We start from the raw sequence: 20,737 nt of genomic DNA on the forward strand, positions 1-20,737 counted from the left end.
AAATCTGAGTTTATCCTGTGAGTCATGTGCAGGTGTTTGCATACATAATAGGTGCCTGTACACAAGCCCGGAGGCTGCTCTGACGCGCTGTAATTACACTGTGTTGCAGCAGACTCGATTAATCGAATCCGCCAGAGTGTAGTAATTACTGCACTCCAGCCAGCCTCCGCATCTCACATATCAGCATTTGATAAGTTTTAGATAAAGCACCTCCACTGTCACTATGAAGTGTGGGGAAGCTAATACACGAGATTCTGTGCACGCTTTAAATAGAACTGCTCTTAGAGCTGCTCTAATTAAAGCACCCACCCACACACACACTCCCAGTGCATGTGTAAAAATGCCCAATAGTACGACTATTGTACAGCACCTTTTTAGCACCCTTAAAAGGATCTCAAGGTACCCAAGGGTATCATGGCACCCAAGTTAAGAATCACTCATTGAAGGTGCACAGAAGTTCACGGAGCATGAATCTGTTGGTTTCTTTTTGTGCTGCCTCGCTGGCCTCTTTCTTTTCCCATAGAGGTACGAAACTGGAAAGCGCTTTCCTTTTTCCGGTCATCTTTATTGATGCAGGAAAAGGATTCCACTTATTTTTCCAAATAAACCAAAAAAAAAGGACTGAACAATAACAGTCTCTGGTAATTTTTATATTGCACAGAAGCAGTGATTTGCATATATATGTCCACCTTTAAAGTGATTTTCGTGTCTAACTCTAAGCTTAACACACAAGCACAGACAAGGAGGAACAAAGAGCTAGCCCAAATGAGAAGGTGGCTAAGTAATTGTATGCGAAGCCTTGTCATGAAGTCCTAGCAGCAGGTTTTAAAAGTGTTGAGGGGGAAAAAAAGCATTTACACCCATCACAACATTACTGTATAAGTGGAATAGTCTACATTCGTCCCTGATGTCATTTCACTGAACTTATTGGAATGACACTACGTGTTAATTTGACCCGCTGTTTTTTCTATGCATTTGGCAATGTTTAGGACGCTGCAATGGGCACCATTTAGGGTACTGACAATACCAGTGCTTTGCATAGTCATAGAAAGAATAAATACAAGAGGAAGATTACTAATAGCATTTTCAATTACACTAGCTTGCATGAAAATGCTACAGCTTGTGAACGCTCCTGTTTCAGGAACACGCTGACTACCAGCAACAGGAAAAAAATCCCTTTTTTCCCCTTCTGCCCAGCCTACTTCCCCATTCTCTTGGCACTGGTCTCCCCCCTTCAAAGACCTATGCACATTCTTAAAGTTAAGCAAATGCCTTTGTCTTTAGAGCATCAGGGAAAAGAGCACATGGGCCAATAACTTGAAGGAATTCCATTCCAGCCTCAAGAACTCCTCAGAGGCAATTTGTACCAGACCTACAGCTGATTTTCTGCTCTCTCCGTTAGACTTTTACATGTCTAGAATAGCTTAACCAAAGTCCATGGAGTAATTTTGCAGTTACACAGATCTGGGAGAGAGCAGGATATGACTAAACATCTACCAATGTGACAAGTACATTGTGAACATGTGTGCTGAGCATGAAATCAAAAAGGCACTCCCACAGCTGTTAGGAATTTAAATATAAATGACCTCAATTAACAATTGCCTGATTTTGTAAATGTTCACATTAGGCAGTTTACTGCAAAACCACACACACACGCACACATGGAAAAATGTGAGAGATCATTCAGAACTTAGCATGCATCTCACTGTAGAGAAACTGGTGCCTGAAATTAGAAACTCCTCCAGGCAGTTTGAATCTGAAACTGTTTTGTAATAATGGATGTGTCTCATACACTGAGTTAGTTATTGGGATGTTTCTTGTATGAACACACTAGGTAAATTTAGTAGGGATTGTTGGGGAAAACCAGTAGGAAGGAAAACAGATGACTCAAGATCAGTGGTTTTCAACCTTTTTTCTTTTGCAGAACCCTAAAACAAATTTGAATGGAGGTGCGGACCCCTTTGGAAATTTCAAATGGAGGTGCACACGCTTTTGAATTGTAAGTGTGGGTATTCACATGTTTTTGATTGATCATAGTCATCTTTCACAGACCCCTTAGACACAGTTTGTGGGCCCCCAGGGGTCCACAGACCACAGGTTGAAAACCATTGCTCAAGATAAAAAACTATTTTGTGAATACTTGAGGTTTGTTAAGAGGCAATGTGGGAATTATTACCTTTGAAGATTTTTCCTCCAATCCAGCTACCCTACAAAATTGGTTTGAATTAGAACAGGAAGAGGCCCACAACTAGAGATCAAAAGAACTGTAACAGGTTTTTAAAGGAGCACTTAGGACACGGGGAGGAGGGGGAGAGAGAGAAAGTTGTTTAAGGACGACCAAGCTGAAACACAAATATTACATTCATGTGAGAAGACATGCATGTGGATTAAAATGCTTTTTATCTAAATGCTTTGTTCCTACTATTGAAATAAATATACTCTGCTGTGAAGAAGGCTAGTTTGTCTTTATATACTACTGTTTTTAGATTATGGGAGGAAAGATCTGCGGGTGCATTAATTCAGCTACACTCTCTCTCTCTCTACACAGGTCCCCTGCTTAAGATACATGGGGGGGTGTACTAGGCAAGGTACATTATGGCCCCTGGCAAATACAGAATGGCTAAATTATTAACTCTATGGCAAGAGGGGATAGGATCAGTGTACCCATGAGAGTTAATATCCTGTGTCAGGGCTTTAGCAATATGAGTGAAGGATAGTCTCATGGATATAGTCACAGCTCCTATGAAAGTCATCAGGAATCCCTCAGAGTCAAGGGTGATTGTTTTCCATGATTGTCTTATCTGTAGGTCTGAATGTGGCTGACAAGGCCTATCCAGGATCAACAGACTCTGTTGCAGCTCAGGCACATGTTTCTGCATGGGGCAGGTGGTTCTGGGTTTTTGATTTGGTCCGCGACACACTGTTTCTGCTGCTCCCGTTTTTCCATCTCCTGTTGCCATCATTTTAAAGTACTGAGATTCTTGCAGAAGACTCCCTCCATTCGGGCTATCCTGGGCCATGGTCTCCCACGAGTTGATATCAATGTTGCATTTTTTCAAGTTGGCCTTGAGGATGTCTTTGAAGTGCTTTCTCTGCCTTCCTTTTGAGTGTACACCTTGACTGAGCTGAGGGAATACAACTTGCTTGGAGAGTTTGGAGTCAGACATCCAGGTGATGTAGCCGGCCCAGCAAAGTTGATGTCCGATGATCATCACCTCAATGCTCATGGTGTTTGCTTGTGAAAGGACACTAATGTAGGTGCATCTGTTCACCCACTGGATTTGAAGGATCTTCCAGAGGCAGCACTGATGGTACTTCTCCAGTGACTTGAGGTGTCTCCTGTACCTTGTCCACATCTCAGCTCTGTACAGTAAGGTGGGGATCACAATTGCTTGATAAACAATGAACATGGTTTTAGATCTGATGTCATGATCTTCAAACACCCATTTCCGCACGTGTTTGAAGACTGAACTCGCACATCTGAGGTGAAGTTGGATTTCTCCATCGATATCAGCCTTCTGCAAGAGATGGCTTCCAAGGTACAGTAAATACTCAGCGTTCTTCAGAGTCTCACCATGTATCTGAATTACTAGAGCTGGGGCCTCCTCATTAAGGGCTTGTTGATAGAGGACTTAGTCTTCTGAATGTTAAAGCATCAGTCCCATTTTCTTGTATGCCTCAGTAGAGATGTCTGAAGGTCTGTTTCCAAGTAAGCACACACTACAGCATCATCAGCATACTGGTACTCTACAAGTCCTCAGTGGCCAAGCAAGTGGAAGATGTTAGAATCTCAACAGCTGCAAAGGTGGACAAAGGCTGCAGCAGAACGAGATCTCCAGTGTCTTGGGCCTCCTTGCCATTGGATCAAGGTCCCATTCTGTCAAGAAGCATATAGAGGCTGATGTGCAGTATTTTCTCCACAATAAAAGAAATCATGGACAAGTGTCTTCCATGGAAACAGTTCATGACTAAGAGCCTCCAGACCAGCTGGTGACAACGGGAGCAGAATTGTAAGGTCTGGAGGCTCTTAGTCATGAACTGGCACAAAGGCGGCAATTACAACAAGGTCATCTAGCGCCTGGAGCCAGGAGTATGATTCAGCAGCTGTCACTGCAACTGAGCAGCCCTCTTCAGGATCTGCTCTGGTCACCCCATATAGGGAGGGATCTAGAAAAGGTACCTAAACATAGTCTGGCTACCTTTTTCCTGACTGAATAACTGCATCCAGTGGGATTACCTTACTGCAGTTGAAATTATCAATGACAAACAATCAGCTTCAGGACTTGGAACATCAGGACCATCATGGACAAGCCTGACAGTGAAGGCCCAGAGCACCGCACCACGATTGTGGCTCAAGACACTCAGGTGACACAATGCTGGTGTCGTTGCACTGAGCGAGACCCAGCAAGCAGGATATGAGCAGCTCAACGAACAAGGAGACGGCTGGCTATACCTTCTTCTGGAAGGATAAACAGGAAAAAGAATGCCAGCTTCACGGAGTTGTTTTTTTCCATCAAGGATGAACTCAAAAGCCAACTCAACAAGTTCCCTATCAAAATTAATGACTGCCTCAAGATTTTTCATCTTAAACTGGCAGGGGGACAATAAGCCACTGTCATTGGTGCATATGTCCCAACTCTTGATGCTGCTGGGGAAACCAAGGAGCAATTCTACACCAACCTGTGAAAGTCAAAGGGGCTGTGACTGCACAGATCTTTAGAAAATCAGACCATGAGAGGCAGGAATGGATGAACAGAGAGAGCTGACCTTTGAAAAATTGATCTCAGCAGATTATAATGGAGGGATGGTCAGGACTGAGGTGCACTATGGCAGAGCTTAGGGTGTAAGGCAAGCCTGGGAAAGTAAAGAGTGATGTAGTTCAAGGCTGTAGGGGGGGAAGTTCACCCAGTGTTTATCCATATTTACCACTGTGGGGCAGAGCTGTATTGCTACCAAGCATGTAGCCGGTGAGCAACTGTTCACCAGGGCACCCTTGGGGAAAACTAGGAGTAATGGTCAGAAACTCCTGGAAGACTGTTTCAGGCTTAACATTAGGAAAAACTAGATCCCAACTAGGGTGTCCAGACGGTAGAATAAGCTCCCTCCAGAGGTGGTACAATTGCCTACCCTGGAAATCTTCAAGAGGAGACTGGACAGTCATCTCGTTGGGGTCACCTGACCCCAGTTGTCTTTCCTGCTTGGTGCAGGGGGCTGGACGCGATGATCTTTGAGGTCTCTTCCAGCCTCACAATCTATGAAGTTATGTCCGCAGGTGGCGGATAGTGGAATGACCTTTAGGGAAGATTAGCTGTGAAATAAGCAGGGGGAGGGCTGATGAATAAGCAGTCACAGACCAAGCAGCAGTACCACCAGGATGTGGTGGGGACAGCAGATGGCAATGCTTTCCCTCCTGAAAAGCCACATAGATCCTTTGACAGCTCTGTGACATGGTGAGTACAGGTTGCCACTATAATAAGCCTGCACAGCCCCCAGCCATGGGCCTGCGAGTCCTCAATGGCAGCGCAGGCGGAAGATGTTAGAATCTCAACAGCTGCGCAGGCGGATGAAAGCTGCAGCACGAGATCCCAGTTGTCTTGGTCTCCTTGCCATTGAATTGAGGTCCCATTGCATCAAGAGCCAGGTGGAAGCTGACATGCAGCAGCTCCTCCACAATAAAGAAGTCACACACAGGCATCTTCTATGAAACAATCATGGAAGACAATCCTCAACTGGGACGGATTGCCGAAGAAGATTAGTCCAGGGCTCAAGCCCTGTTTCTCCAATACCAATTCATAACTTTCAAGAACTAAGATAATGAGTGTGGAGGTGGGGAGAATCCCACATGGCAACATCTGGTACATAAGGATAAGAGATGGGAGCAGGAAGGGTGGCTAAGTTTTACTCTGGAGGTTGCTCAGATTTCCCTGCAAAGCTCTCAGCAACTTCCCTGAGTTACTTGATAATCAGAGTTCTTCCCCTCCTCCACTCCTCTCTCCTTGCCTTAGGACTGATTAAATCTGCTCTCCAGTGGCTTTTCCTGTATGCCATAACAAACATGCCTGCGGGGCACTGTTAACTCAGATGAGTAAGAAAGCTATGCAGGATCAGTTAGGGGACTGCAGTGACAACAAAGCAAAGACAGAGATCAGGGGGCCTCATTCCCTTTGCATTGACTCTGGCTTTACGCTGCTGGAATTTAATGGAGTCAGTTCCGATTCCTGCCGAGGTCAATTAGATCACAACCAGTCCCAGACACTAAGGAAAAGAGTAAAGGAAATACTAGATTTGCAGGGAAGATGGCTGCAGGTGCCTTGCAGTGGCTGGATTATACGTTCTGTTGAGGACTGGACCCTGTGACTTGGGGAAGAGGCTTCTTCACTTTTAATTTCTCTGGACCAAATACTGCTTCCCCCAAAGTCATTGGAAGCTTGGCTACTGATTCCAGTGGAAGGAGATCCAAGCTCACAGTGAAAATTCAAACCATCACAAAGGTGACTTACACAGGAGAAAGCTGGCTATTGATGTGTTATAGGTGCAAGAATATAGCTTCAAAATGGGGACATCATACAAGCAAAGAACTGGTCACAGAAGACTTTATTCTACCATGCCAGTTGCCTCCCCCACTTTTCCACCTCCTTCTCCTCCCTGCCCAGTGCCCTCCCCTCCAGCCCCAGTGCCATAGCCACTCTTGATCACTGACTTGACCAGGACTGCTTATGGGACCAAGGGTGGGCAGGGGCAGGGGCTAGCCCATGAGGCTGGATGAAATGGGGGAACCACTGAGCCTCAAAGGGGATCAGTGGAACTTCTGACCCAGACAAAATTATTCCCTGCATTTCTAATCTAAGGTGCAAGGGTAGAACTATTTATCTATGGTAATTTAGCGGTCCATTATAAGAGATTATGAGCATTTCATGGATGTATGTGGTAGCTGTGTTGGTCTGAGGCAAAAAGAAATGCAAAAATCTAGAACTCTTGGTTCCAAAATTATACCTTTTATTAGATCAACTGAGAAATTGCAAAAAAATGTCTTTTTTTTTTAATGAGCACTTCACTATCTTTCACACAACTAGTCTCAACCCATTGTGGGAGGAAAGTATTGTTACCCCAGTATCATAGATGGGCAATACAAAGAAAATCTTTGACCCGTCCAAGGTTGAGCAGATAATCTATAACACAGCAGCAAACTGAGTCCGGGTCTTTCTAAACTAGCATCATAACCACTGGTCCTTCCTTCATCCTGGTTGTGGGTATTCCCCCAATCTCTCCAGAAAAAACTGCATTGCACTGGTGGCCGAAGTGATGCTTGCCTGTATTCTGTAGGCCTGTCAAAGTCCCACCGCTTGCAATTAAATCAATTGGCGTTAAGCGTGCTCACCAGCTTGCAAGAAACACTCATCCTGCTGCACGCCTGGAGATTACTTTGTAAAATTTCTGTGTCCTATTGAGAGGAATCATGTGTAAGACATACACCGTATTGTTATTCTCCAGGATTTAGGAATATAAACAATATTGTTCTTGTGTAGTTAGCACTGTTCCCATTTCTTTTATCAGAACTTCAAATCTCATCACTGATAATAAAAAGAAGTTACAAAAGTGTAAGATCACTGTCAAAGATAATCCCATTCTTTATTCTTATTGAGCAAGACAGGAGCTGCAGATACATCAGCTCTGCAGGATGCTCCAGCAGCTCTGAACTGCTGTTTAAGCCAATGTCAGCCCATCCAAAGAGGTTGATTTGGACTGATGGGATCTGACAGTTCATCTTCCCTTTCACTCTCAATACAAAGCTCTTTGCCACACTGCCCTGATTTCAGGAAACTCCACATATAAAGGATACATTTCCTTTTCACAGTTTCAAACATGAATATTATTATCATATAAACATTTCCATTAAAAAAATGAAACACGGGGAAACAAGACTAGAAGATTATAAAGAAGAAAACAAATATTTGTCAATAATAAAAAAAAAGGCAGAAGTCTGCAATAAATATTTTTGTTTTTTATTGGGGGGGGAAAAGAGCGCATGCAGTGATCTCACATAGCTCATGAAGGACACTGCTGAAGGACTATTAAGAGAAGAGACATGAGAATGAGTTAAGTATTGGAAAATATATCAGGGGTGAAGACTTCAGGACTTCAATCTATCAAGCTTATTAAAAGAAGGCTAAGCAGGGACTTGATCACAGTGTTTAAATACTTACACAGGGAACAAAGCCTTGGTGATGGATCTATTTTTCTCATTTTCCACACTGTAGATGTACTTATCCCAACTAAAAATTTGTTTGGCCAGCATCATTTATTTTATCTATTTATTCATTAGATTGATATGACACCCTGCTTCAAAAAGGCTCCAGATGCCTTACAATAAAAGACGCAATAACTTACAAAAGCAGATAAAACATTAAATAAGATATATGAGGTCTACAACAAACACTCCCTCCGAAGTATCCCACTCAGCCTTGCTTGCTAAATACCTGCCCAAGTAAAAATGTTTTGCAGTGTTTCCTGAAGATGTCCAGGCTCAGGCTCTGGCAGGCAACAAAGGGAAATCCTGAGCAGAGAGGCTACTACTGAAAACCTCCCACACCTTTTCACCAGGCAGACTTGGCGCACAGATGAAACATGCAGGAGATTGCTCTCAACTGACCTTTGGGATCAAGGTGAAACATGTGGAAGGAGATGGTCCCTTCGGTACGTAGGGCCCAGACCATTTAGTACTAGTATTTAGATTTATATTCTGCCCCATCCAGAAAGGCTTAGGGCAGCCCACAACAAAAGGCAAGCAACCCCCAAAACAAGAAACAACAGACTGCTTAAAAGACACCCCAAAGCTTTAAAACTCCACCCCATCTAGGGTCTATTTTACCTATTGATTTGATTTGGTTTGAATTGATAAAGGCTACATTTGCTAAGGAAGTGTGCAGCTGCATCTTCACTGGGAGGGTTTGCTGGTATAATACAGTACTAACAATGAAGACAAGGCTTGAATGTAGCAGTAAGGTTCTGAATACAAAATAGAAGTTTAGTTACTATATGCAGGTTGTGTTCTCTTGTCGTTCTCGGTTAATGATCCTCGGATATCAGGGAGGCATGCTGTGGATCAGCATTTGCTTATATGCTGTCACGGATCATAGTTAAACAACACATCTGGTTCTGTCCTTCAAATGATTCTGCCACCCCTGCCATAGATTCAGAGTAGACAAGACCTGAATTTTTATGTGAAAAATAAACTGCAAAGAAGAGATAAGTCATGAATGGTTTATTGACCGTTTGCAGAAACATGGGTCAGAGAAGCTGAGAACCATTGGTGCAGACAATCCGCACGTGTTTTAAACATGGAAAACGTGCCTATCTTTGGACATCCAGGTTGGTCAGTTTAGAAATCTTATTCACTAAACCAATATATATACTTTTAGTAATGTTATTGACAATGTGATAGCCATCATTCAGGATGCTCATCACTTGTTTCTGGGTTTTGTTTCATTTTTGCCTGTAACTTATGTTGTGCAAAGGAAAATGAATGAAGTCACTTACAGTCCGTTTCACTTTTGGAGACTGAACACTGCCACGGCTGGGTTGCAAAAGCTGAATTTTTACATATTTAAAAAAAAACCCCAGCTACTTCCTTTTGCATTACAGATCAGAGAAAGAACATCTATCGGTTTCAGATTTCGTAAGAGTGAGTTTTACTGAATTTAAATTCTGATTCAAAATTCAGTCATTAGTGGTCATTCATAAAGCAATTCATCTAATAATTTACACCTGATCATTTCCAAACCAAGTGACATTATGAAGATTTGATGAAACCATGATTATTTTCCTTTCCTAGTTATTCACGTGCTTTCATCCTCCAATTTTTGGAGTGCTTTGGATAGCACATGCATATCAAATCTATCGGAGTTAGAAGCGGATCTCCCCCATCCTGGTCCTGTTTGCATGCAGAAAGACACTGCTACTGAAAGACCTAACGGACTGAAATACAGAAGGGCATCTGTGCGGGGTGGGGGTTGAGCTTGAATATTCTCTTTTGAGTTCAGCTTCCTCCTTTCATCCCACCCACCATCAGACACTTCCTGGCATCTCTTTGGAAGGCAGAGCAAGGCAGCTGCTTTTTCTCTTTTGCAACGGCTGCTCCTTCATTAATCGACTGAAGGTGGGGGAAGGGTATGTTACATCAGCAACAAATCCGGCCCTGCAAGTCTGGGATTTTCGCGCATGAGTGGGGAATTTGGAGGTGAACTGCAAGAGGGGGAAAAAAAGTCCCCGATATCACTTCCATGTTAGAGTGGAGGTGACCAAGTCTGCTCTGTGCATTTCTTGTATAAACTTCTGTCTTTTCTTGTTCTTTCTGTACCTCTCATTCCCCTTTGTCTTCAAAGCCTCGGGAGACCTTGCTTAGTGTAGGCCAGTGACATCACTAGTGCCATGGAAATGCAAATCACTGCACAGTAATCTGAACTCCTGCTGTTCCCACAGTCTGCCTGCTTCCTCCACCCCTCTCAACTGTGCCCTGTGCTGGGAGTGTTAGGAGACAAAGCAATGGTAGCTGTGTAGAAGAGAAAAAACAAACCCAGACTGCTCCCATGTTGAATTCCCCGCTGTCCTTTCCAGGCTGCTGAGGAACAAAGGTTGCATTTACACTGGAATCTTTTCTGAAATACTCCCTACCTCTGCTAATAGTGGTAGACCCACCCATGAGAATACGCGAATGGGCAAAGCTCTAGAAAGCTGCCAATATTTTAAAGCACAAAGTCAAATAAAGTAACAGCTCAAAGCTGGTCTATATGACATGGTAAAAAATGCTGCAGAAACCTTGTCTACTCTAGAACGGCCCCTGCTGCTACTCTGAAAGAGCTGCAAGGGACCTCAGGATAAAGGACAAGTAGGCTTGCACTGCAGCACGGGGTGCGTGCATTTGTATAAATAGTGAAATACGTGTCAGCACTGAAAAAATGGTGGCGATGCGCTTTTGACCTAAAACACATTGAAGGTGTTTTCGTTTAAAAGCGCGCTGCCGCCATTTTCTGTGCGCCGACGTGCATTTCAGCACTTATATAACTACACACCATGCAGCGCAGTGCGTGTCAGCTCGTGTGCAGAGCAGGCTCCAAACCACCGGATCTCAGATGCGTCGTGCAACGAAAAGGTATATGTCTAAATGCCTGCAGAGTTTAAAATATAGCTGCTGGATTCCAAATGCTCCTGCCTAGGGAGAGAGCCCTGGTTCTTAGCCCCCTTCCTGCTACTACCGTGAAGGCCCTAAACACCATCCTCTCTTTCTGCAGGCTCCCAAAGGCCAGAAGCCCCAACACTGTGGAGCTTGCTAGGGGGATACTCCACACCAGCATACTGCAGGCCTCTGATTCCATCTCAAAACTGTTCCTGCCTTGGCATCTCCCTTTAAGCAATCACCCTCCTATCCTCTACCCTAGAAACTTGCATCAGTGTAGTAACAGCAGTTGGGGTATGATTTTTATTGGCATTCTACCCTGGAGAAAGTATGAATGCAGAAACATTTATATCAATGGTTCTCAACCTTTTTAGATGCAAGGCACCCCTGGAGAGACTCGAGGCACCCCTTGGAAAATGCTAGCTCTTAGAGCACTTCTACACATGCTCCAGGGGTTGGGGGCAGCACTTTAATTGAGAGTGACTCCAAGAGCTGCTCTAACTAAAGCACCACAAAGCCTCATGTATCAGCATCCCCGCACTTCAAAATGATAGCGGGGGCGCTTGAACTAAAGCTTATTTGACAAGCTTTAACTAAAGCACCCCCACCACTACTTTGAAGTGCAGGGTCACTGGTAGGTGAGATGCAGGAGGCTGCTGGAGTGCAGTAATCCAGATTAATCAAGTCTGCTCTGATACACTGTAATTAGTGTGTCACAGCAGCCTTCGTGCTCGTGTACAGGCATCCTTATTCGTTTTCACTCTTTTTTATACTACAGAAAAATAATAGAACAGTTTTTCTGTTCCAAAGAACTCAGAAAGACCATGCCTATGGATTTCTATTTGAAATTTCTAGGTTAATCTTGTGAACCATGTTTGCAAACCTAACAGTGCTAACTAACATCACACGGTGTCACACCACAGCACCCCTGAAAGGATCTCAAGGCACACCAGAGTGTCACATCACCCTGACTGAAAATCACTGATTCATACTGTCTTAAAAGTGCTTTACCAGGGTAACATTTTTTGCTCAAGGAATGACATAAAGTATGCTACCAAAGCACACTTCTACCAGCATACACTTCATGTATGCTAGCAGTGTTTCCTGGACAGCTATGGTGGCAAATCATTTCTAATGAACAACTGATAAGTCAGGCCTACTCTGTACTGTAGATTCCTGCTGTCTTATCTGTACTGTTCAAGGGGTGGGATTCTGTACTGAAAGAACTGAGCCAGTGAAAGTCCCTAGTGTAGACACACTTACAGGGTGGATCCCAATGAGTGCGCACATGCAGTTTTCAGCACTTCAAAGCAGTTTGAGGCACTACAAACTGAACATGGTGCATGTGCACCCATTTGCCATGCTGCTAATTTGCAGTGCGATGGGGTTTTTTTGACACCAGGAGATCCCAGTGTAAAAAGAAAAAGCCACTTAAAAAAGCGTTGCCACCAGACAGGGAGCCTGGCTGGCCAAAGCCACACTCTGGCTGCTGGCCAAGCTCCAAGCGGCTGGCTCAGCATCAATGATGTCCCAGGACTCCCAGCACCCCAGGCAAAGCAGTCTTCCCTACCCCACCTGGGTCACTTTGCCACACATGTGCACTGCAGGGGTGTGCCTGGGGACAAATAGCAACAGCACAAATATGTGCCACTGCTATTTGTCCCATGGGAAATACACACCCCCACTGGCCAAACTGCACTTTTACTGATACATCTTTTCTGCCTGGGGGGATGCTCACATAGCATAGCTTTGCCAGTACAGTATGCTAGCATTACTGCACCAGTCAGGTGCTCCAAGTGTAGGCTTACCATTGCTCTCTCCTCTTTAGCCTTAGTTCTTTCCTATTCCTCCAACCCTCTGCTGCAAGTTAATTTGCCTCTGTAGTTACAGATTTCCCCTCTTCCATGGCTTCTATGCTGGAGGAGAGTGGCAGACAAGGAGTCCAAATTAACAACCCAGAGTGCTGTCTGAAAGGAGAGACAACAAACCCATGCAAACCCCCACCTTTGGTCCCCCAAAACTTCCTATCCTAAGTGGAGTGATAGATGGCTATTGGAACAACTGGGCATTGTAGCACCAATAGATCATGTAAACTGGTTGCTGGTTGGTACTGGAAGAAGTAAAGTTAAGAGACAGGGGAAACACCATGACCACTAAGGAGGTTTTCCTACTTGCAGGGGAAAACCACTTTCTTGGTAGGGGTAGTAACTTGACCGAGGTAAGGCATAGTCTCCCAATTTCTCTTCCAGTAGGAAGATCTTGGCTATACATCCATCTTATGGAAAAGGGAGACTCCTCCCTAGCTTGCTTCCATACAGCTGAGGGCAAGCAAAACTCAGGGGCATCCAAACCCCATGTCTCCAGGGTTGGGCCTGCATGTAGGATGCCCGCCAAAGGATTTGGAAGCATCTGAACCCCCAGGTGGGGGTGGAGGATGTTTGCCCATGGTAGGGCCACATATGGATGACTCACAGATTTGAATGACTCACAGATTTGGAATTGATTTGGCTTGGAACACAAACATTTTTCCTTAAAAAAAAGAAAAGAAAGGAAAGTTAAGAGACATGTAGCCTTGTGAATGCAGAGAAGGCCTTGCAGGAATGGCAGACTGGAGAAGGAAAGAGATTGCTGGGCTCAGCTCTCCTACAAGGAAGTTCAGAAAACACAAAAATCCGGTCAGGATGGTGTATTATGTGCTCCCTGTCTGTGTGGATTGTCAAAGTAATGGCAAATCCTTTCCACCACTTCTCTTCCGAAATGTAAAATATGAGAGCAGGGTGAACTGAATCTCACAAAAAGGAAGGGAAGCCAAGTAGAAGTAGTGTGGTCTACAAAGATCACTTTGATTAATATGATTTTTCAGTGATGGTTGAAATGGCATGACTATGCAGATACAAAAGAGTCCCTTTGAAAAAGAAAGCCGTTCCCAAACTAAGAATAAGAATAGTTGCAGAGCCATCAAGTAGTTGAAACCAGGAAGCATTTTTGTGAGGTAAGAGTATATGTTCAATGTGGCAAGCCAAGCTACAGCAAAGCCTTAGGGATGATTTCTGTTCCAAAATTATGTTTTCATACCTCACTACCCAGCCACCCCCAAAGGCACCAGTCAATCAAATGCTCAGTGATAAAAGTGCTTGCACAGGAATTTCAGTGATTCCAATGGGCAGAAATCAGGGCTTGAACTTCTCTGAGTCAGGTGTTTCCAATGCAGAGAAAACCAAAGCCACTACATTTGTAGTTAAAAATGAAGTGGGAGAAATGGATTAAGGAAAAAGTGGGTTGAGAAAAATAAGTAAAATAATGCTGAATCCCATTGAATCTAATAGGTGCAGACACAAACAACTGAAACATTCCCAAATGTCACTGACTGGTTCACAATTGTTGTGGGACAGGGTGCGGACACATATAACGACTAAGCCATTCCAAACATTTTTATGATTTTTTTTAAGGAAAATGTTTCATGTCAAATTAGCCAGATCAGGTCCAAATCTGTTTGAATCATCTAAGAACCAGATGTGGCCCTGCTACCGGCAAGTATCTTCCACCCCAGCCTGGGGCTTCAGATACTTCCAAACCCTTTGGCAGGCATCCAAACTGCAGGCCCAAACCCGGAGGCTTGGGGTTCGGATTCTCCCGTTTCGCTTGCTCTCACCTGTAGGAGCAAGCTAGGGAGGAGTCTCCCATTTCCATAAAGTCAACATATAGACGAGATCCTCCCACTGGAAGCTGGCCAGGGGGAAGCTAACTATGAGGCTCTCATGGAGCCCTTCCAAAATACTGCGGATTGGAAACAAGCTCTCAGTTGTAGGATCGACCACCCAGCCTAGCAAGCATAAAAGTAGGCAAGTTGGGAGAGAGAGCTTGCGCTCATGCTAGGGGGTCTCAGAGTGACTTGTGGCTAAGGGCATTTTCACTTTTCTGCTTGCCCTTCTGTCCTAAACATGAGTTCAATAAACTCCAGTAACCTACTGGTTGAAGTCTGCAACATACTGGCCTGATTTGGGCTGGCCAGGATAGGGAGTTCTCAGATCTGTGCTTTGTGGATTCAGGGGGCTGGAGGGACATGAGGAAGGGCTGCAACTGAGCAAGGACAGAGGTTGTTGCTAGGAAGAGAGCCTTTACTGAATGAGCAGTGCAAGGGAGCTCGTTGATAAAAAGGAAAATAAAGAGGACAGTAGAGGTCTACCTGCATACCAGAGCAGCCAGTTGCAAGGGGGGTGAGGAGTGATGTAATGTGCGATGTTTGGAAGACCAACCAGACTCATGTCATGCAACACATGGTGTCTACACATAATACTGAACTGATTCACTATTTTGAATCAGTTCAAAATAGAATTTGATTTCCAGGTACACTTTTGAACTGTTCCAGGAAGCTTTGAATCTATTTAACAGGCTTGTATGTCTCTCTGCTTCAGGTTTAAACTGCATTTGAACCACTCTGTGTAGGTGTGTCCATTCCTTAAGGGACTGAATGCATATATGATTTGCAGATCACTTCAACAAGAGGTCATTAAGGGAGCTTTTTTTCTGTGTGTCCTTTTTGCCTAGTCCAACTTCTTAAGCCTCTTAACCATCCAAAGAAACACCCCTGTGTTACATGAACGTATGTGTACTGGGCAGAAAGATTGGGGATTCTTTCCATCATAATTTTTTTTATCCCTAGTTAAAGCTGTTTTGGTTCTTTGCTATTATATTAATAAATGTTTTTTCTGCAGGTGAGAATAACCCACATAATTAGGTTTATAAACCTACATAATTAGGTTTATTCTCTGGCTTGCAAACTCCAATATTCTCATTTTTATTACAGCTCTTGATGTACTTCCCTATTGAAATACATTATTGAACCCCGTATGTGGACACAGTACACGTTAGCCATGTTCTTCCCAGGTAATCCCACAATATAAGGCATGGCCCCAACATTAGTATTAATTATTGTTACCTATTTCTATTCAGTAGACTGCATACAACAATATCTTTTGCATACTGAGTTCAAATACAGGAAATGATATATAAAAACTTAATAAGCAAGGCTGACAGGTTTATGTGAATGATCTATATTCAGCTTGATGTGCTATGGATATGAGGAAAGATTTGCATTCAGTTCATTGACCTGCAGTCTGTACATGATTGGAGTTTCATAACTACTTTGTTGAAAACATCTGCATTTGTCAGGGCAAATGGTTTTACACAGGTGTGTACCAGACTATATATCTGCATGTTTTCAGTAAATTAAAAGGAAAATAAAATGACAAAATCATAAACAATATACAGTATCCATCTACTTATATTTTTTTCTATAGTGCCCATTATCCAAATGTTGAAGTGAAATGTTTATTTTCATGGAGAAAAGTCACAGTAGGTGAAATGTCAGTATAACCTGAGTGGACCTAAGTGATTATCAGTTGTCACTCTTCACCTCATTGGCATTGGAAGGGGCTTTCTTTAAGCACTTTCTAGCAGTGGTTTGGGGATTGTTCCCTTTGGCAATAATAATTCAGTCCATTTTTACTCTGCCTTGGGAATAGATACACCAAGGGCAGGGTGGGGTTAGTGTAATAAAAGCTTTCCTTCAAAGATTTAATAGATTCATAGATTTCTAGAGTCGGAAGGGAACTGGTAGATCATCGGGTCCAACCCCCTGCTCCAGGCAGGAAGGAGCGCTGGGGTTACGTAACCCCAGCCAGATTAAATGCTGTCTCTTCTCTGAATCCTCCTCCAGTCACCTAGGCTTGATCCAACATCAGCTTAAATCAATAAAGACTCCCAAAAACCTGTCCAATGGTCTGCAATGGGGGTAGGTTGAAGAAGGTTCTCAGTCTATAGAGTCTTATCGCGGGGGTCCTCTTTGACTTCACTGGGCTTTGGATGAGGTCTCAAGATCAGAGAAGCAGGAGGTGAACATTTTCTTGGCATGCTTGCATTTGGTAGGTAGACAATCCTGCACTCCATTGGGATTGGCAGAATCGTTCCTGAGCATGGTAAAAGGTGACGGTGCTAACAGAGCAGTGACAAAGCTTCATCAAAGAAAGAATAAAAGAATATTGGGATGTGCTGATGGAAATGGGACTTTTGCTCAACTCCAGTGTAAACGGGCGTATTACATGGCGTCGATCAGGATTAATTTAAGTTGTGATTTTAAGCTAATTTGACTAAAGCATTGATAAAGGCCGTGTGGGTGCTCCCATCTCAGTTTTGTGCGGGTCTATCAAAAATAGGTTTAAATTCCATAAAAATAAGCCACCCTGAAGCCAAAGTACATGCCAACAGCAGTGATTCTCAACCAAGGTGCTGTGAGATCCTTTTAAAAGTGACACAGAGTGCCACACATTGTGGGGTGATTTAAGATCCACTCAATTTACATCGTGGTAGAGGGCTACCCCACACCTCCAATTTTGGAAACAGGGAATAGAGGAATACCATTTGACTTTGAAACTGAATTAGTAAGGTTTGAAATATGTTTCTAGAGATCATGCTTCTATTCTATTTACATATTACTTGCAATTATTATTTTACTTGTTCTATTTCCATGTCTATTAAGAAAGAAAGTTCTCATAATTCCCCCTGCCCCACCCCAGCTTGAAAACCTGTAACAACTTTAACTTCTATTCCCCCCTCTCGTAAGTCCCACTTAATTCACTCTTTCATTTAAAAGTTTGATGGTAAGAGTATGCGGAGCTCCATAAAGAATATTTTATGTTGACAGCAGGAAGAACTGCTCAAGAATTTAAACTCCAGGGATCTGCCTGATTTAATTGAAATGCCTCAGGTGACATATTTACTTCCTCATGTAGGAGATTATTCCACAAACTAATAACCCTCATTATCAGTGCCACTTTATCAATTTGAGATAAAATGATTCAACTGGCACAATTCTTAACAGCACATCATTTTGTTACACTCAGTTTTGAGGACAGGACCAATAATTAACAACAAAGTGTACTGGGTGCTCTGAATAAGTTTCCAATGAACTATTGTCCCTACTGTTATTTCCCCTAACATCCCAATTAATTTACTTGCTTAGAAAAGAAAAAATAGAAGACTATTGTTCCTGTAACTGTGCTCTGAACAAATTATTAAACAATACTACAAGAAGCAAGGATTTGTGTGGGTAGTATACTTTCTTGGATCAACTATACAGTTTGGATGGACATACAGCACTCTACAAACCTGTTCTACACACCACGGTTTGCATTATCAGTGTTGCCAAGCCTCATGATTTTATTGCTAGCCTTATGCTAGTCGGCTTTTTTTAAGGCCTTAGCTCCTAGAGTCATGTGATCACATAAAAAACTCAGCTTTAATTTAAATAAAAAAACCAGTCGCTCACTTTTATGGGTGCACAGAAAAATATTAAAAATGTGACTTGACTGTATCCTTAAAGCTCATGAGGCTGAAGTCAAAGAAAAATAGAATCACACACATATTATTTAAAAAAAATCTAATGATGTTTAAGTAATACTCCTGACAATTTGGATGCTGACTTGTGATGCTCTGAATGCTTGCATTTGTCAACATCGTTATTAGATTGCTCAATAAAAAAAAATTATATTTTGCATTTTTGTCTATTCAAGAATCATACATTACTTTGTTAATTAAGGTTCACAGCAGCGTTATTATTTTAAATATATGGCATCTTTCATCAAGTAAAATCCCAAAGTGCTTTCTAAATGTAACAAACTGACAAATAGTTACAACATTTGAAAATGAAGAGTATTATATAAATATTTATTATTAATAATTTATTAACAATTACTACCAGAGAAAGGAATCACTTCAATGTCATTGGAATTCATCCACCTCTGGAAACATAGTGCCAATATAGAATATTTTAGGACAGGAAGTGAAGGATACAATTTATGCAGAGTTCATTTCACTCACCACTGAAAAACAGACATCTTTGGCATAATAGACAGTCCTATTTAACAATATATGTTAACAGTGCATGTCAAATTAGGAAAGGGAATTAAGACTTCTGTTAAGTCAGACTTTTAATTAATACTTAGATTATTTACATATTGAAGAACGTGAATGATGTGGTTCGTATTCATTATTTGTGGATGCTAAATCTTGTCTAACATCTCTCCCAGCTATACAGTTGGTCCAATAAAATATATTGCCAAAAAATCCTTGCCTCTCAACAATGTTTGGCATTTTTCCAGATAAAAAGGCGACAGCTTGTATCCCCAAGAACATGCAGATTTGAATTTTTTTTTGATTGATGTGTATCCTTTTAATGGATTGGCAGCTTTAACGGTTGAAATGCACCAAAGTGATGAAAACTGTTAAAAATATTTAAACCTGATGCTGCAAAAATTCACATGCATACTTACATTTAATTTAAAGTCACTGGGATTATGATATAATTCCAAGCAGAACCTCACATGTGCATAACATTAAACATGTATGCCTATTTTGGCAAGATTAGGGCGTTAGAAACAGACTTTTGACAAACAGAAATATTTCTGTAAAGTATGGAAACATCCACTGAAAGCAAGGAAACAGACTTCAGCTGTCTTTGCAAGCCAGGTATTGTAATGTTCCACTAGAAATTTCTTATTAATATTATTATTCACGATTGAAAGAGATTAGGCACTATAAGTGAGATAAAAAATGACTAGTCTAGTTTCTCTGGACAATCCTAGGCTCTTCAGGAGCCGCAATGTTTCTCATTCTGCATTTGTTCAGTTTCTAGAACAACGTGGTGCTGATCTCCAGATGGAAGGGAGGTGCCTCTGGGCTGTTGGAATACAAAAATTAAAAATAAAAATAAGTAGCCTCAGGGAGAAGAGAAAAGCTGCATCCATTCCACGTTAGTTCATTATTTTGCGTCGTCCTTAATAACGCAGAGGAGGATTATCGGGATGTAAGAGTATATTATTTTTAACCTGCCAGCATCCTTTTAAAGGCCATACATACCGTCTCCAAAAGAAACGTCATTGCTGTGCTATCACCATCAGCAGCTTGGGAAACGGCTCTGGTGGCCGTGTGAAAGTCGGATCATCGCACAGGCCGCTCCCAAAGACAACAGCAACCTGTACCCAGCCACGACGGCAAACACTTGGCGCTGGGGATGCTCCGGCGGTGCACGAGGCACAAGACAGGGCCTCCAAGGTGTCAAGTAGGGGGCTCATAATATGGGCCACCCCACAATATGGGGTGCGAAGTGTGGCGCCTGGCAGGACTTGGCGGTGGCACTGTGGCGTGAAGCCACGTGCGCGACACACCGTGGCACGTTGCATGCCATATTGTAGGACTCCAGGCCGTGGCGGCATCCCAACCCCAGCAGCCCATGGCGGGCGATGCCACTTGCCCCAGCACCACTTCCCCTGCAGCCCACCCCACTAGGGACCCCACCCTGCCCAGCATGGCCTACAAAGGGGTGCGGCCCCTTTAAGACCGCGCCATCCTGGACCTGCCGAGGCCACAGGCGCCAACTGCGCCTGCGCGGGAGGGAGGGGCGGGGGAGCGCCGCGCCGCCGCGCATGCGCCTCGCGCCTGCGCACTCGCGCCCCGCGCTGGGCTTGTCGTTGCAGCTTTAAGAGGCTCGCGGCCTGGGAGGGTCGG

The 20,737-nt window shown here is 43.2% G+C and overlaps 1 long non-coding RNA gene across 1 annotated transcript; it reads right to left on the reverse strand.

Moving 5' to 3' along the window:
- Positions 1-16,490: 16,490 nt before the first annotated feature.
- On the reverse strand, positions 16,491-20,680 carry LOC109283327 (uncharacterized). Its single transcript, XR_002090435.2, has 2 exons — positions 20,090-20,680; positions 16,491-19,910 (listed from the first exon to the last, which is right to left on the reverse strand). It is a non-coding gene; the product is annotated as an uncharacterized LOC109283327 (long non-coding RNA).
- Between the last annotated feature and the right edge of the window lie 57 nt (positions 20,681-20,737).

This window comes from Alligator mississippiensis, chromosome 6 (genome assembly GCF_030867095.1).
Source record: "Alligator mississippiensis isolate rAllMis1 chromosome 6, rAllMis1, whole genome shotgun sequence".
Classification (NCBI taxonomy): domain Eukaryota; kingdom Metazoa; phylum Chordata; order Crocodylia; family Alligatoridae; genus Alligator; species Alligator mississippiensis.